The following is a 14,015-nucleotide window of genomic DNA, read 5'->3' as shown; positions in this document are numbered from 1 at the left end:
CCTGTATTTATAGCTTCCCTTCTATAACATAGGTAAAGAGTCGTACTTGGGATTCCATGTGCAGAAATCAAGCATGCACATTTCCGCTCTGCATTAAGATTCTTCAGAGAAAAAAGAAGCAGTACCTAATATCCATATCTCCTTATACCTATGCCTGGATCTATATAGTACTTGTATTGATTACTTTTATGCCCCAGTGTCCTAAATACCCGACAGAATCAGTTTAAGAGAGGAAAGGATTAGTCTGGCTCTTAATTCCACACAACTGTACACTTTCATACCATGGAGTGAAATGGTAAAAGAGATGACTCAGTATGTCAGGGAAGAAGGCTGTGAGCAGGGTGGCAGAAAGAGCTAGAAGACTCCAGGGGCAGGAGTAACAGGGTCCCAGCTCTCACGTTCTACTTCCATCAACTAGACCCTACCTCTGAAATGCTAAACAACATCTAAACTAGTGCCCCTGCTGGACAGCAGGTACTTACTACAAGAGCCTATAATCTCTCCCTCTGATTCCTTCTCCTTTCTCTTCATCTTCTTCCTCCTCTTCCTCTTTCCCTCCTCTCCCCCTTCCTCTCCTTCCTCTTCATTCTTCTCCCCTCTTCTCTCTCTGGTTCTCTCCCTCGCCTATGCCTCTCATTGACCCACTCAGTCATGAGACTGGACAAACACAGTATCTACAGGGCAGCCTTGTAGCCTGGAAATCTTTGGGAGAGTTAATATTACAGCTTTGTCCAAGAAGCAGGAATTCTCCTTCCTCTCTTTCCTAGGATTTGCCAAGGGTGTTGTTGTTGCTTTTCATTTCTCTCTAAGGTCTTCAATTGGTTAGACAGTGGCATTTGCAGTAGAGGAGGTCATCTGATATATTAAAAGCCTCCTGTTTTAAAATTTAATCTCATCCAAAAATTACTTTCACAGGCTGGAGAGGTAGTTCAACACTTAAGAGCACTAGCTGTTCTTCCACTGAATTCAATTCCCAGTACTGACATGGCAGCTCACAACTGTCTGTAATGCCAATTTCAGTGGCCTTCAAACCTCACAGAGACATATATGCAGGCCAAACACCATTGCTTATAAAGTAAAAATAAATAAATTGTTTTAAAATAAACTATAAAAGAACTACTTTCATAATGACATCTCCACTGGTACTTGGTAATTACTTAGACAAGACACTGTGTAAAATAAATTTCTTCAAGTCCCATAATTATCCGGATCCACTTTATACCAGCATATAATATATATATATACATATATATACATATATATGCATATATATATATCATACATATAGCTACATACTTACAGCTTCTATTGTACTTACCTGTGAGATACCACGTGACAACTTACTCAAATAAATAACAAATAATTATCAAGTCTCAAGAGATGGCTTGGCAGTAGGAGCACTGGGTGCTCTTCCAGAGGTCCTGAGTCCACACACATTAAACCTTATAACTGCCTGTAACTCCAGTCCCAAAGGATCTGACACTGTCATCAGACGTACACACAGGCAAAAATACCAATGCACATTAAATAAGACTAAAGTATTCTTTTAAAAAATCTGGGGAATCAGACTTTCATATTCTTCATTTAAGATTTATTTTTTAAAGATTTATCTGTTTGTTTTGTGTAAGTACAAACACACCAGAAAAGGGCATCACATTCCTCTACAGATGGTTTTGAGCCACTATGTGGTTGCTGAGAATTGAACTCAGGACCTCTGGAAGTGCTCTTAACCTCTGAGCTATCCAGCCCAGATTTCCATATTCTTAAGCATATCAAAACTACTGTGGTTAACAGATAATAATTGCTCAAATCACTAGGTACATGTACCCAGTAGATATTGACCAATGCAAGATGTGTTTACTGTTTCCTATCATTTCCCAGTCTTTGACATAGCTGAACATCTCTGTTCTGCTTATTCATAAAGAGCATAATGGGCTACTTTAAAGAATTTCTATGCTGTACTGCAGCACAGTAGAACTTGCTCCTTCCTTTAACCCTTTTGTGACCTCTTACCCAAACTCTCTCTTCCTCTCTAGTACCCCTTCCAGCTTCTAGCAATCACTGTTCAGTACTGGAATCAACCATTAAAAGTGAGCAGTATTAATAAATAACCTCTTCTAACTCATTTTCCTTAGTGACATCATCTACCGAGCAGTCTACTCCTGGTGACCATTTACCTACCGCTCTGTCATGTAAAAATCTCAGGTCCCTATCTCAGCCCAGCCATTAATCTATCTCTGTGCTTTAACACTGATAGTCACAATGGAAAGCCATTACTAGCATGCATGCATCAGGAGAAGCTGTCAGCAAAGAAGTCAGTCTCTGAGGATGGGATGTGTTTTGCCCTGTTCGTGGGAAATGTTTCAATACATTGCAGGTATGTGTGTGGTGGTCTATTGATTTTCAACTTGGCAGGACTTAGAGACACCTTGAAGGCAAATCTCCAGGTATGTCTGTGAGGGATTGTGTGGCAAAGACCTTCCCCTAATGAATAAATATTTCAGGGGACCAATCACTGGGCAAGGAGTAGAGGGGACTTCCAGGTCAGATGGGAGAAGAGAGGGGGAGAAGAGGGACCTTCAGCTTTTGGGATGGAGGGAGAGCTTGGGGTAAAAGATATAACAAACTAGAGGCCCTCAATAAGATGGCATCAGAGGAGTTAATCTAATATGGCTTGCTAATTAGGATATTAGTAGTTACACTCAGTGATTGAATTGATTTTAAACTAAGATTATGTGGTGTTTTCATTCACACGGTGACTCAACAGAGTTCAAGAGAAAGGTACAGGACACCTCAGTTAGCCATGAAATTTGAATGCATGGAGTTGTCGTGGTAGTGACCTGCCGTGGGAACTTAGCAAGATGGGTGGTTGCTACTGGGGCTAGCCATAGAGGCAGTGAGACCATTGGGCCCAAGAGAGTAGCATGCAGTAGTATGGGTTGGTATGGGTAGCATGGGTTGGTACGCCCTTTTTTAAATGTTTCTGATACAGGATTATCTTGATTGTTAATTAAGATGGAAGACCCAAAATAAATGTGGGCAGCACCATCCCTAGATTGGAGCCCTGGAGTGCTGACCACCAGCGGTCATCTCTCTCTGCTCCCTGACTGCAGATGTGATGTGACCAGCTGCCTTCCCTGTCACAATGTACTGCAGACTTGAACTGTGAACCAAAATAAACACCTTCTCTCTTAAATTGTTTTTGCCAGGATATTTTATTACAGCAGTGGGGAGTATCTAATTCAAGAACCAGCTCAAAAAGACGATGGTGGCACATTAATCCCAGCACTCAGAAGGCAAAGGCATGGGGATCTCTGAGTTCTTCATAGCTATCCTGGTCTACAGAGTGAGTTCCAGGACAACCAGGGCTACACAGAGAAACTCTCTCTCTAAAACCAAGAGGTTAGGGGGCTGGGGGAGTAACTGCCTACCGATTGCCCAATGAGATTCTACCAATTCAATGTGTAGTGGGTTGCAAATTTCCAGACTGTTTATGCTGTTTGAACAGCTGAGTTGGTACAGATAGTATGGAGGGGGAGGGCAGAGAGACCATTTGCCTGTTTCTAATTGTCTAGGGGCATACACTCACCCCTTCTCCCTTGCACTCTGTCATAGCCTTAGTCAACTCCTGTCCAACCCCTAACCGTAAATTACTCCTTGGTTTCTCTAGGGGAGTCAAAATATAGTTCTAGAAGGTAAAAAATTGGAATGCAGTGGCTGGCTTCATCGTAACTACAGCTCTGAGTGACTCAAAGAATGAAGAGAACAGAGAGGGAGAGGAGGGACCTCCTTCGTCCCTTGGACAGCAGAAGACCCAGACAGCCTGCTCCCTTAGAGCCTCACAGGGCCTCTACCTCTGCGTTTTGGTGAGACAGGCTAAAGATGGGTGAGTTTGAGAGAAACCACATCCACTTAGCTCAGATCGAAGACTTCTCCACTGTCTGAGGGGGACACTGAGGCTCTTTCGACAAAGCAAACGATGGGCTACTTCATCTTTCTTACCCAGCCAAGTATTCAAGACTCTGTGTCTGCCCACATGTGTTCCCATGGGTGCATCTGCATCTGTGTGAGTCTGTGAACATCTGTGTGCATGTGTGGTTTGTATGTATGTGCTTGAGTGTGAGCAATGACCAGAGATTGCAGCTACTCAGAAGCCTGTGTTTAACACCCAGGTGCTCACTGGGTACACAGCGCTTCTCTCATCCCGTTCGGATCATTGGTTGCCCATTCCCCCTGTCTCTGCTCTGTCCCTGTCCCTGAACATCTTGTAGGCAGGACACATATTAAGTCGAAGGTTTTGTGGGTGAGTTGCTGTCCTTATCTCTCCACTGGCCTAGTCTTATCTGGATACAGGAAGTGGCCACTTCAGGATCCATAATCCCCACTGCTAGGAGTTTCAGCTAGAGTCACCCCCATTGACACCTTTGGGCATCCCCACATCCCAGGTCTCTGGCATGTCCTAGAAATGCCCCTCACCACCAATTTCCATTCTCTCTCCCTATTTGCCCTACACTTGACCCCTCCCCATACCCCTCCCAACTCTCCATCCCCTCTTCCACCCAGTTTCCTCCCTCCACCCGCCTCAATACCTGTTTTGTTTCACCTTCTGAGAAAGATTCAACTGCACTCCCTTGAGCTCTCCTTGTTATTTGGCTTCTTTGGATCTGGGTGCTGTAGCAAGGTAGTGTGTACTTTTGGGTTGGGGTTACCTCACTCTGATCAGCTATGTGCTTTCACCTTCTATAGAGAATTAATGATTAGATTAATGATCATACTTTCAAAGCAGGATATCAGAGGCCCCAGTTCTGTGTGCCTCCTCCTCCTCTTCCTCCTCCTCCTATTCCTCTTCCTCTCCTCCTCCCTATTTCTCTTCCCCTCCTCTTATTCCTCCTCCTCCCCTTCCTCCTTTTTTTCCTTCTCCTCCTTTTCCTCCTCCTTTCTTCTCCTTCTCCTCTTCCTCTATCACTGGCCCCATACTTCCTAGAAGGACCTCAGAGCGTCATACCTCACCCCTTCCTTTACTAAGAATCATTCGAAAATCTTTCCCTAGGGCCCTACCTAAGCTCTAGCTATTTCTTTAAGGGGTGGGTGGAACACTTCCAGAGGATCAGTGGCATCTGACTATGGTCACTGCTGTAGCAGGTAAGTGAAGGACTTCTGTTACTTTTCTTATCAGTTGCTCCAACAAAGGTGACTTAAAAACAAGGGACTACTTTTGTTTATGATTTAGAATGGGTTATAGTCTGTCTTAGGTACTGTTCTATTGTACTGATAAAATACCATGACCAGCTAATGTCATCCCTGTTGGGTGCTGGGAGCCTAGCTGAAATACCCAACAAAGGGGAGAGAGAACCTGTAGAGACCATATCCAGAGGTTAGGCACAGTTAGAGGTTGAGGGATGGGGCCAATTTTAACCCAGAATTGCTCCTGTCTAAAGGAAATACAGGGACAAAGAATGGAGCAAAGACTGAAGGAAAGGCCATCCAGAGACTGCTCCACCTGCGGATCCATCCCATATGCAGCCACCAAACTCAGACACTATTGCTGATGCTAAGAAGTACTTGCTGACAGGAGCCTGATATAACTGTCTCCTGAGAGGCTCTGCCAGAGCCTGACCAACACAGATGAGGATGCTTGCTGCAAAGGGACCACAATGGAGAAGTTAGGGGAAGGACTTAAGGAGCAGAAGGGGTTTGCAACCCCATAGGAAGAACAATATCAACCAACCAGATCCCTTCCCCCACCTTCAGTCCCCTCCCCGAGCTCCCAGGGACTAAACCACCAACCAAAGAATACACGTGGAGGGACCCATGGCTCCAGCTGCATATATAGCAGAGGATGGACTTGTCTGGCATCAGTGGGAGGGGAGGCACTTGGTCCTGTGAAGGCTTTATACCCCAGCCTAGGGAAATGCTAGGGCAGTGAGATAGGAGTGGGTGGGTGGGAGGGAGAGCATCCGCACAGAAGCAGAGGGAGAAGGGATGGGAGAGGGGGGAACCATGAAAGGGATAACTTTTGAAATGTAAATACATTAAATATCCAATAAAAAAGAAACACACCTCTCCAACAAGGCCACAACTTCTAAACCTACCCAAATATCCCACCAACTGGAGAGCAAGTATTTTAAACCTATGAGCCTGTAGGAGCCATTTTCATTCAAACCACCACCCAGCCCATGGTGGCACCAAGGTATAAAAGAGGAGCATAGGACAGTTGGTCACATTGCATCTGCTACCAGGAAACAGAGAGCGATAAATGGTGATGCAGGTGATCTCATTCCATTCATGCCCTCAGCCCAGGAAATGATACCACCCACATTCAGGGTGGGTCTTCCTACCACCACTAAACCGCCCTAGAGGTGCACCCACATATACAACCAGAAGTTTGCTTTCTATATAACCTAATCCAATAAAATGACAGTGAAGATGAACCATTACAACCCCGTTTATCATGTAACATGAACTCCTGACACCAGAGCAGTAGAACTGGAAGTCTGGTTGTATTCCACTCAGGAGGTCACAGCAAGGCCCCTATCTTAGTTTGGGTTTTTTTGCTGTGAAGAGACACCATGACCAAGGCAACTCTCATAAAGGACATTTCATTGGGACTGGCTTACAGTTTCAGAGGCTCAGTCCCTTATCATCACGGCAGGAAGCATGGCAGCATCCAGGCAGACATGGTGCTCTAGGATTTGAGTGTTTTACATCTTGATCCAAAGACAGCCAGAAGGAGACCTGCTTCTGCAGGAAACTAGGAGGAGCTCTCTTCTTCAGTGGGCAGAGCTTGAGCTTAGGAGAATACCTCAAAGCCTACCAACACCATGACATAGTTCCTCCAACAAGGCCACACCTCCTAATAGTGCCATTTCCCATGGGCCAAGCATATTCAAACCACCACAGTCCCCCTCTGCGGATCTTTTTAAATATTTAAATATTTATTTAGTTCTGTTTGTGTATATGAGTGTTTTGCCTGCCTGCGTATAAAGTTCACCATATGTATGCCAAGTACACACAGGAGGCAGCAGATCCTCTGGGATGGAAGTCAAAGATGGTTGTGCTGGGAATTGAACCTGGGTCCTCTGCCAAAGCAACAAGTTCTCGTAACCTCTGCACTAACTCTTCACCCTTCTGCTTGTCTTCTGTCCCAACTACCATGCAATTTTTCCCCGATTAATCTCGTCCAACACAGCAGTAAGGGGCAACGTACCTTCCTTATATCTGCCTATCCATGCTTTCTGGGTCTTCTGATAGGGCTCAAGTTTGAGGAGAAAGGAAGCAGAATGTGCTGCACAGATCTAAGGAAATCTGTGCTGTAATGCCCTCCTTTTCTTCACAGAATTAAATACTCAGTGTCAGAACCACCCGCAGACAGTATCTGGGTTACCGTGAAGGCGCTGAGAACTCACAAGCCCCCCCACCTACACCAACCATGGAATGGAGTCTCAGGATGGGATTGAAATATGGCGCTGTCTGTTTGACCCTTCCGGTTTGACTCAGCTTGAGTATTTCATCCGCACTGAGAAGCCAACTCCATGGTCAGACACGAAGCCAGGCCTTTGAGCATTGTGGTAATACAGTGGAAGCTTTTCAAATTCCCGTTTCACCAATTTCCCAACACATGCCTTGTGCACCGCTGGCATTGCTGATCACGAGGAAGCATATCAAATCTTTCTGGGTTAAATAAATCAGTGCACTAGTTTTAGCTCACTCTATCCTCCTGCTGGACAAATGGGGACTAAAACCAAGGATGTGGTCTAAACTAGCATCTATGTTTACAAAGAGTTTTAATTCATGACTACCAGGCTGGTTAGCTGTATCACTAAGTCCCTTTGATGGGAACTCTGTCAAGATCAGCAGGGCATGATTATGTAGAAAGACACACAGGAAATGCTCCAGGGAATATTAGTCACTATATTACATAAGCTACTAGTTTTATTTGGTGGAATATAAGTGGACTTTTGAAAGATATATTTCTTGTTTTTATGTATGTATATGTATGTGTGCATCATATACATCCAAGTCAAGTCCCCAGACCTGGAGTTACAGGGAGCTGTAAGCCACTTGATGCAGGTGCTAGGAACGAAACCCTGGTTATTTGCCATAGCAGCAAGTAATCTTAGCCATTGAGCCATTTCTCCAGCCCACAAATAACTCGTCTAAGCTATCCAACTGGAGCAGACTAACTTTAATGCAATTCAGTGGAACATGGGAGGACATGCCCAAGTGCATGGTTGAGCGGTGAACTCTTTGGCCGGGTGTGTTCGCTTGAATCTTTCCGTGTGAAATGGATCTCTTCCTGTCGCTATGACTCGTAAGACTGTAAAGATGCTACCCACAGAGCTGGAGAGATGGGTCAGAGGTTAAGAGCACTGTCGGCTCTTCCAAAGGTCCTGAGTTCGATTTCCCAAGCAACCGCATGGTGGCTCACAACCATCTGTAATGAGATCCGATGCCCTCTTCTGGCCTGCAGGCATATATGCAGGTGGAACGCTGTGTATACATAATGTCAGAAAGAAAGAAAGAAAGAAAGAAAGAAAGAAAGAAAGAAAGAAAGAAAGAAAGAAAGAAAGAAAGAAAGAAAGAAAGAGAGAGAGAAAGAGAGAGAGAGAGAAATGCTGCCCACAGAATCTGGTCACTTCCACATCCTAGAACACACAGCCCCTCCTACTGTCATTCATCAACAGTGTGCGGGCCTCCCTGCCTCCTTCCCCTAATAATCCTCTGTTGTGCCTTGATAGATCTCCCCATTCTTATCTCCTATCTTGAGCTCTAATAGTTTCAAGGAGGAAATATACATGGGTAGATAGGTGAAGCAAACTCATAGACTCATGTGCTCTTAAGAGTGTGGTAGTCTGGTATTGCTAAAAATACTATGGCTACAAGCCTTACTTTTCTTTCCCCGTTGGGTGTGAATGGTTTCCTTCCCCTTGGGTGAGATTGGTTTGGCTAATTCTTTCTCTTACTGAATTTAGTATCTACATTGGACCCACATTCCGTAAAGGGTCTCCCAGGAAGTCCAAACTGCATAGGGTGTCCACTTTCCAACCCATGTCATTAGAGATAATTCTCCAGGGTCTGTAGCATATTGATGTTGACCTTGTTGTGTGCCCACTATGGAGATGTGCACAAGTGTGTAAGATCTTGGTTATGGCACACAGATAAAAATCTAACATTCAAAATCACTAACTCTACTGATCTCATTTTCTTGTAGAAAACACTAGATGTGGTATTGATCAATTGACAGTCATCAGGTGGCACTGTGTTGACTTAAAACAGAAATTGCTCAGACAGACAGATTTAATCGGAAATGGTGAGTTTTTGGTCATAAATGACACCCAGAGGGAAGCAAGCACAACAACCCGTAGAAAGTATGTGAACAGGGGCTGGAGAAATGGCTCAGGGGTTAAGAGCACTGACTACTATTCTAAAGGTCCTACAAGCAACCACATGGTGGTTCACAGCCATCTGTAATAGGATATGATGCCCTCTTGTGGTGTGTCTGAAGACAGCTATGGTGTACTCATAACATAAAAGAATAAATTTTAAGAGAGAGAGAGAGAGAAAGGATGTGAACCGAGTGAAAAATAAATTTCAACCTAGTTTGTACCACACTGACCACCATGTTAAATAAAATAAAATAAAATGCTTCACCTTTTTTCTAGTAAGAGAAGAAAAATGTGCTCGTTAAAATTTTGACTGGTAGAGACTAGAGAGATGCTTCTCAGTTAAGAACAAGTGCCGCTCTTCCAGAGCACACACACAAGTTCAGTTCCTGTATCAGACAGCTCCCAGCTGCCTGTAACTCCAGCTCTGGGGGGATCCACCACCCTCTTCTGGCCCCTGCATACTGTGTTTGCATGTACGTATAGGGAGGAATGATGTGAAACACTGCCTTCCGAATATGACATAGCTTCTGTAGCCAAGAGCTCGCAGCAATCATAGCTACTTGCAAGAGATGTGCACCAGATCATGAGCTCCGACGTTCCATCAGGGATAGGGAGACTGATAAGGCCCCAGTCCTCCTCGGGAGACGTGGCAGTATAGTAGTAACTGGCTGAGGAAAAGCCATGTCTCAGCAGTGTGATCACTGGTATGTTGTTCTTGCTCAAAGAAATAGCTTCTACCTATGCAAACAACCTGTTAAAAAATGGAGTGGACCACAAATAAAAAACAAAACATGGAAGTAGGAAAGGGGCCTACACAAAAGAAGGAGTTTATTGGGAGAGGGAAGGGGATAAGAAAGGAAAATGGGGGGGTATGATTGAAATACATTGTGAATGGATATGTATATATGTATGTATGTATGTATGTATGTATGTATGTATGTATGTATGTATTATGCATGTGAAAGATAAATCAACTTAAAATATTTTTTGGTTTTGAATTGGAGGATAAAGTGGAGGAGGGAAGACAGGAACAAGGGAAACAAAACTAAGGGCCATTTGAGTGGCAGTATGGAAACTTAATACAGTAGATGCTTCCTAAAACACACACACACACATACACACACACACGCATACACACACACAACATACACACATACACACACATAACACACACAACATACACACACGCGTGCACACATACAACATACACACACATGCACACACGTGCGTGCGCACAAACACGCACACACACATACACACACACGTGCACTCACACACACACACACACACGTATATACCAAGGTGATCTAAATGAAATAGCCATATAATGGGGGAGACAGAGACCCAACTGGATATCTCTTGTCACCAAATGAAACCTCCAGTACCAGGAATAGGTTATGTTCAATAAAAGAAAAAAAATTTTTTTGAGTGACCAATTTGTATTTGGCCACCATAATTAACTCACAAGTCCTGACTTGACAAGAGGAAATGACAAAGACGTGGGAAAACTCGTGTTGGTTGCAATACCTGAAAAAAAAAACATCTTAAGAAAGAAAGAAAGTATTTTTGACTCACGGTTTGAAAAGGCTACATACAGTTGGTTCAGTCTTCGGCCACCGGCTCATGATTTCAGGGAGAGTTTCACGGACTTGGGAGCATGTGGTTCAGGAGACTGTGCTGCTCACGGCAGACAGGAAACAGAGAGAGACGGAGAGGAGGGGGGCTCATAAAACCCAAGAACCTAAGGAAGCTCAAAGGCTAGAGACTCACAAGTCCCTTCGCCAAGGTCATCTAAGCAGTAAACACTCGCTGGAAGAAAGGAGACATCCTACTGTGGGGCTGCCTACAACCAGGGCAGGGGCTTCTAAGGATCTGGGGTTCATGAGTCCTCACTCCTGGTCGGGTGGAGTGGCTATCAGTAAGGTCATTGCCCTCAGTCACCCAAGCTACTGCAAAGAACCCCAAACTGTTTACTGGTTGACTAGGACAGACTTGGAGGAAATGTCTTTGCTCTATCTGGCGGGGAAGAGATGACTCTCCAGAAAAGTCACACAACTGAGATTTTATCACTGTCTTTATCCACGCAGCACTGTTAGTGCTAGAGGAAATGGAAAAGGGAACCACAGCGACCCCTACAGGCTACTTAAGGAAAGTGGCTTTCCCCGTGTGTGCTTCTGATTATTTTTTTTTTGATACTTCCATACATGACTATTTTATTTACACCGTTCCCTACCTCCCTTCCCCCTCCAATCTTTCCCACATCCCTCCACTTCCGTTCACATTCCTCTTCTTCTTTAATTTTTTTTTTTTTTTTTGGTTCTTTTTCTCGGAGCTGGGGACCGAACCCAGGGCCTTGCGCTTCCTAGGCAAGCGCTCTACCACTGAGCTAAATCCCCAACCCCGCTTCTTTAATTTTTATTGTTACACATACCCCAAAAGTCCCGCCGCGTTCATTTAGTATTGCTTGTAAGGATAAGTGTTTAGGGTTGATCGCTTTCGGTTGGGACTACATAACCCATAATCCACCACAAGTCTCATCCCCAGATTAATTCCCCATAAGAGAGAAGTTTTTTATCTGAAATATGTGAGTGAGGGCAGAGTGAGGAGTCCAATGTTAGAAAACCAAAATATTACATGAGGAAATATCCCACTTTCTCTGCCTTCAGAGAATGGAAAGGCAATTAGTTTGCATATGATCTGTGAAGGTAGCATGACATGAAATGACAAAAGCTGAGATATGAGCGCGCGCGCGCGCACACACACACACACACACACACACACACACACAATGTGATTTTGAAAAGAAGACAAAGAAAGACTGTTCCACCTTGATTGGATTATGCCATGAAGTACAGAGAGAAAAACGCCTCCTCCTAGTGGGGTCAGGGTGTTGAGACACCTCACATATTTTGCACCACAGACTTCCCGTGTCCAGGATCCAATAGCAAACCACAGCAGAAGGCGGTTGCAGATAAAATCCTTGCCGAGCCCCAACTCTAAGGTACTCAGTTTCCTCGTGCGAGTCAAAGTGCTAATCTAGATACTGAAGAACTGAGGTGTGTCTTCGTGATAGCTGGAGCCCTAACACGACAGTTCGAGGAGTTAAGTCACCTCTGTCGGTGCTTTGTGAGAAGAAGAGGAAAGGAAGAATGGCATGCATCTCTGAGATCTCTGCAGGAGCAGTAGACTGGGAAAGGCCTTTCTATCTGAGTCCTCTCCGTGCTGCAGCAGACCAGCCTTCCGTGAGTGAATTGGAGTCACATACAGAAACAAGGTCCGTGAGACGCTAAGACACCGACACTATCCCTGACAGAAATACTAGGGTCTTTCTTTAGTCACAAAGAAAGTGGCAGATGATTTCACTATCCTGGCACAGTAGTGAGTACAAGACTCTGTAGGCTCTGTGACCTCAAATGTGTGTGTGTGTGTGTGTGTGTGTGTGTGTGTGTGTGTGTGTGTGTGTAGATTTGTGCTTATCTGTCTGTCTGTACATGTGTATGCTTCCATATGCTATAGGTGTGAGATCGTGATTGACAGGTCACCCAGCTATGTATAGGACCCTGGTTCTCAAGAGTGAATCACCATGAATATTTCTGCAAAGTGTAACATGGTGTGGTGATTGGTGAACTCTACCAGAATGTCACTGATGAACAAAAGGGTGGAAAGGCAAGTCCCTGCACTTCAGTGTCAGAGAAAGTAAACAGAAATGCCTGTGCTGTGTGTGTTTGTAGTCCGAGACTCTTCCCCTTTCTCTCTATGGTGAATGAATGATTAACCAGAGCATGAGCCTACAAAGCAGGATCCTGATTAACTCTGATGTTAAGAGCCTGAGCTGATCTTCCTAGTTCATGCCTTTAGTTCCAGCACTCGGGATAGATGCAGATGAATCCTGTAAGTTCTGTAAGGCCAGCCCTGGTACACATTGACGGTTCCAGGCCAAGGAGGGCCACAGTGAGATTCTAGGTGTCTTAGGTAAGGTTTGCATTGCTGTGAGGAGACACCATGACCAAGGCAACTCCTATAAAGGACAACATTTAATTGGGGCTGGCCTTACAGGTTCAGAGGTTCAGTCCATTATCATCAAGGCGGGAGCATGGCAGTGCCCAGACAGGCATGGTACAGGAGGAGCTGAGAGTTCTACATCTTCATCTGAAGGCAAACAGGAGAAGACTGGCTTCCAGGCAGCTAGAAGTAAGATCTCTTAAAACTACTCCCACAGTGACACACTTCTTCCAACAAGGCCACACCTCCTGATAGTGCCACTCCCTGGGCCAAGCATAGTCAAACCACCATGCTATGCCAAAACCATTTGTTCAAGCACTTTCTATTCTTGCAAAGGACCCCAGGTTCAGGTTCCAGCACCCATATAGTAGTTTACAACTGTCCTTAACTCCAGATAGGACAATTGGGGATCTGGCCTCTTTTGGCCTCTGCAGGCACCATGCACATACACAAAAGCAAAACATTCGTATACATGAAATAAAAATAAATTAATCTTTTTTTAAAAAATGTTAGAATCTTGCCAGACAGTGGTGCTGCACACCCTAATCCCAGCACTTGGGAGTCAGAGGCAGGCAGATCTCTGAGTTCAAGGCCAACCGGGTTTACAGAGTGAGTTCCAGGACAGCC

The sequence above is a fragment of the Rattus rattus genome, chromosome 9 (genome assembly GCF_011064425.1).
Source record: "Rattus rattus isolate New Zealand chromosome 9, Rrattus_CSIRO_v1, whole genome shotgun sequence".
In the NCBI taxonomy this organism is placed as follows: domain Eukaryota; kingdom Metazoa; phylum Chordata; class Mammalia; order Rodentia; family Muridae; genus Rattus; species Rattus rattus.
Note: the sequence above shows the minus strand (reverse complement) of the source record.